The sequence below is a fragment of the Ornithorhynchus anatinus genome, chromosome 4 (assembly GCF_004115215.2).
Source record: "Ornithorhynchus anatinus isolate Pmale09 chromosome 4, mOrnAna1.pri.v4, whole genome shotgun sequence".
In the NCBI taxonomy this organism is placed as follows: domain Eukaryota; kingdom Metazoa; phylum Chordata; class Mammalia; order Monotremata; family Ornithorhynchidae; genus Ornithorhynchus; species Ornithorhynchus anatinus.
In genome coordinates, this window is record NC_041731.1 from 102,728,846 (window position 1) to 102,733,806 (window position 4,961).

At 45.2% G+C, this 4,961-nt stretch overlaps 2 non-coding genes across 2 annotated transcripts; both read right to left on the minus strand.

Annotated features, from left to right (window-relative positions):
- Positions 1–381: 381 nt before the first annotated feature.
- On the minus strand, positions 382–519 carry LOC114811699. Its single transcript, XR_003759395.1, has one exon. It is a non-coding gene; the product is annotated as a small nucleolar RNA SNORA7 (small nucleolar RNA).
- Positions 520–4,329: 3,810 nt separating this feature from the next.
- On the minus strand, positions 4,330–4,467 carry LOC114811855. Its single transcript, XR_003759551.1, has one exon. It is a non-coding gene; the product is annotated as a small nucleolar RNA SNORA7 (small nucleolar RNA).
- Positions 4,468–4,961: the final 494 nt, after the last annotated feature.

Sequence of the window (4,961 nt, forward strand, 5' to 3'; positions counted from 1 at the left end):
TATTGAGCGCTTACTGCATGCAGAGCACTGTACTGAGCGCTCGAGAGAGGATGATACGACAGAGTTGGTATGCACGATCCGTCTAAAATGTGCTCTTTGTATTAACAAGATTTACATTAGCCACACTACTGCACGCAGGTCAAATGGGGAGTCTTGTCTTGTCTTACGCCGTCGAGTCATCTCCTATCCATAGCGACGCCGGGAACCCGTCTCTCCCAGAACGCCCCACCTCTGTCTGCAATCGTGCCGGTAGTGGATCCTTAGACTTTTCTTGGTAAAAATATGGAAGCGGTTTACCGTTGCCTCCTTCCGCACAGCCAACTTGAGTCTCCACCCTTGATTCTCTCCCGTACCGCTGCTGCCCAGCACAGGTGAGTTTTGACTTGTAGCAGATTGCCTTCCCCTGGCTAGCCACTGCCCAAGCTAGGAATGGAATGGGTAGGCCTCTGCTTGACTCTCCCTTCCATAGACAAGACTGGTAGAGTACTGGAAACTCTCCAGGTGTGACCCTGCAAGGGGACAAATGGGTAATAGGGAGGGACTTTTTATTGGCACCTGAAAGAAAATGAGGAGGAGCAGTAGTGACCCTCTTTGGGTAGTGGGAACCAAAGGCTTCACCCACAGAGTCTCCTAACCAATCTCACCATCCTGGCTAATACCCCATTGAAATCCTCACTGACTTCCATCTCCACATCCCCGGATTTCCCCTCCTGTTCTGAACTCCTGTCTGACCAACTTGTCTTATGCTGTCGGGTGGTCTCCAACCCATAGCGACTCCATGGCCACATCTCTCCCAGAACGCCCCGCCTCCATCTGCATTGTGCAGGTCCGTTTTTGGATCCATCTGGTGAGGGACCTGTAGAGTTTTCTTAGTAAAAATACAGAAGTCATTTACCATTGCCTTCTTCTGCGAGGTAAACTTGAGTCTCTGCCCTTGACTCTCTCCCATGCTGCTGCTGCCCAGCACAGTTGAGTTCTGACTTGTAGTAGATGGCCTTCCACTTGCTAGCCACTGCCCAAGCTTGGAATGGAATGGGTAGGCCTCTGCTTGACTCTCTCTCCCATAACTGAGACTGGTAGAGGACTGGAAACTCTCCAGGTGTGATCCTGAGAGGGTTCTAAAGCACAACCTTCCCTGTTATTTGTGAAATGGTAAACAGATGTTTTTCTCCTCAAGCCTTTTCAAACTACTTTCGGGGAACTGTGTGCTTCTCTATCTTTCTTTGGTATTTACTCCTACTGTTTACTCATTCCCACTCCAGGATCTTAAGGTGGGATAAGACAAGCTAATCAAACTTCCTCGCCCAGATCCTAAATCTGGGCAAGGCAGGACCTAAGTATTAGGTCTTTAGTTTTTTGATAAGAGGTTTCTTCCCAAGCCCACCTGAAGTGGAACCTATGATTAGCCTTGTGTGTGTTTGTGTGCACGCATCCATGTTTGTTTTGTTTTTTTGTTATGCTCTTACTATGTGCCAGGGACTTTACTAAGTGCTGGGGTAGATACAAGATAATCAGGTGCCATATTCATTCAGTCATTCATTCAATCATATTTACTGAGCACTTACTGTGTGCAGAGCACTGTACTAAGAAGTGCTGGGAAAGTACAATTCGGCAACAGATAGAGACAATCCTTACTCAACAACGGGCTCACTGTCTAAGTAGCAGGGAGAACCGATATTGAATTCCCATTTTGCATATGAGGGAACACAGGCATAGAGCAGCGAAGTGACTTACCCAAGGTCACAGAGGATACAAGTGGCAGAGCTGAGATTAGAACCCAGGTCCTCTGACTTCCAAGTCCGTGCTGTTCTCTCTAGGCCACTTTACCAACTTGACATAGCCCTCCAGCTGCAGAAGCAGCTCTGAAAATGGTATTTTTCCATTTCTGCTTTTTAAACAGACTATGGCTTTTGAGTTAATGGCTTCCAGTGTCAGTAAACTATTCTGGATGATCTAATGCTGCATTAAAGCCATGTCACGTTTTATTTGCACTCCACTTACCCTTGTTTGCAAAATAAGGTGAAAGAAAGAATGCAAATCTGAGTCACAACAGTTCAAATTCTCCCTTTTCCTAAACGTGATTTTCAAAAATTGCCATCTAATTGTCCAAAGCAGTGTGGTCTAGGGGAAAGAGCACGGGCCTGAGAGTCAGAGGACCTGGGTTCTAATCCTGCCTCTGTCCCTTCTCTGCTTTGTGACCTTGGGCAAGTCACTTAACTGCTCTGTGCCTCAGTTTCTTCATCTGTAAAATGGGGATCCAAGGCTACTTAGAGTGTGAGCCCCCTGTGGGACAGGGACTGCATGCAACCTGATTAACTTGTACCGACTCCAGCACTTAGAACAGTGTGCAAGAAATATTATCATCATCATTATTATTTTGAATAATGGGATCCAATCCATTAAAAACCTTTATGAAGAGTAATATGAAATGGAATCCTACAAGTGTCTAGTGGATAGACCACAAGCCTGGGAGTCAGAAGGACATGGGTTCTAATCCTGTATCCTCCACTTATTTGCTCCGTGACCTTGGGCAAGTCAACTTTACTTCTCTGGGCCTCAGTTCCTTCACCTGTAAAATAGGGATTAAGACTGTGAGCCCTATGTGGGACAGGGACTGTGTCCTATCTGATCAACTTGTATCTACCCCATCACTTAGGCCAGTGCCTGGCACATAGTAAGCACTTAACAAATACCATAAAAATGGCATAAAAGCGTATATTTTACTGCAGAATAGGTAGAAGGAAACACAATCCTTATTGGTGGGAGCAAACAGGGCATGCCAAGCTTTGTGAGGCTCTAGGGTGAACTGACATACAGGAAAAGAACAGAACAGAATCTTCAGCAAACATAAAAATAACAACCACTGAGAAGGGGAATCATGTTTCTTTAAACACCATATTATCCAGTTACAAAATGATCCTTTTATGGAGAGCCAGATCTGCCAGACCAACATACCATCACGTATCATTTTAAGTTTTCAAGACTTTTTCCCTCCTGAAGCTTATTCCAACTGACAGATCCAGGAGATTCCCCAAGGATAAACAATTTTACAAAACACTCACAGATCCCTCTTTCATCTAGAGTCCTCAAAACATTTTCTAGTATTTCTAGTCTTACTCTCTATTCCCCAGTGGTGGCTTCAAAGGTAACGTCACAGAGCGGGAAGAATGAAGAGAATAGGGCCAAAATTTTCCCCTCCATCTCAGGAGGTTTGATGAGCTAAAGTGGTGAACAATATGATCCCATCCAACTTTGACAGCATCCGTTTGACGTTGTGAAGACATTATAAGAAGCAGCGTGCCCTAGTGGAAAGAGCATGGGCCTGGGAGTCGGAGGACCCGGGTTCTAATCCAAGCTCTGGCATATACCTGCTGTGTGACCTTGGACAAGCCATTTAACTTCTCTGTGCATCAGTTACCACACCTGTAAAATGGTAATTAAGACTGAGCCCTATGTGGGCAAGGGCTGTGTCCAACCTGATTAGCTGGTATCTACTATAGCGCTTAATCCAGTGCCTGGCACATAGAGAGCAACTTAACAAATACCTTTTAGAAAATATGATAATGGGTTCAAAGTCCTGATAACGGCAACACATATGATCAGTCAATCAACTGATGGCAATTACTGAGCACTGACTGTATGCTGAACATTATATTAAGCACTTGGGAGGGTACAATAGAGTTGATAGACTGGATTCCTGCCCTCAAGGAATTTACAGTCCTAACTGTGAGCTCACTGTGGGCAGGGAATGTGTCTGATGTTATACTGTACTCTCCCAAGTGCTTAGTACAGTGCTTTGCACATAGTACAGTGCTTTGTAAGCATTCAGTAAATACGATTGAATGAAAGGGGAGCCAAGTGCTAAAATAAATTACAGCTCGGGAAAGCAGCAGAATGAAAAACTGTGTTTTGCTGGGGTAAGTGACTAAATGAAGATTGAATTTCGTCAGATTGCCCAACCTAGACTGTACCTTGACTTAATAATTATGGTACTTGTAAAGCACTTACTATGTGTCAAGCACTGTTACTATACTATGTTAGAACTTGCTGTGTTCTAAACACTGAGGTCTTGTCTGTTCTTATGCTGTCGAGTCGTCTCCGACCCATAGCGGCACCGTGGACACATCCCTTTTCTGTTGAAAAGAACAGAACAGACTCTTCAGCAAACATAAAAATAACAACCACCGCAATAGTTCTGGTAGTGGATCTACAGAGTTTTCTTGGTAAAAATCCGAAGCGGTTTACCATCTCCTCCTTCCACACAGTCAACTTGAGTCTCCACCCTTGACTCTCTCGCATGCCGCTGCCGCCCAGCACGGGTGAGTTTTGACTTGTAGCAGGTTGCCTTCCACTCGCTAGCCACTGGCCAAGCTAGGAATGGAATGGACAGGCCTCTGCTCGACTCTCCCTCCCGTAGTTGAGACAGGAAGAGTACTGGAAACTCTTCTGGTGTAACCCTGAGAGGGTTACCTAGAGTGTACCTTGACTTAATAATTATGGCACTAGCAAAGCACGTACTATGTGCCAAGCACTGTTACTATGCTATATTATATGATGTTAGAACTTACTGTATTCTAAGCACCAGAGTAGGTACAAGTTTATCAGGTTGGACACAGTCCCTGTCCCACTTGGGGCTCACACTTTTATCCCCCATTTTACAGAAGATGTAACTGAGGCCCAGAGAAGTGAAGTGGTTTGGCCAAGGTCACACAGCAGGCATGTGGTAGAGCTGGGATCAGAACCCAGCTCCTCCCAGACCCAAGCTTTATCCACAAGACCCCACTGCCTCTTGCTAGCAGTGGCCAGTGGGATTTTCTTGTGAAGAGGATAACTAGGATGCAGCTGGGCTAGGGACTTCTCTTTCCAAAAATGCTGCTAGATTTGTGGTTCACCTTCATTCATTTTTTTCTTTTTGAATGGTATTTAAGTGCTTACTATGGTGTCAAGCCCTGTTCTAAGCA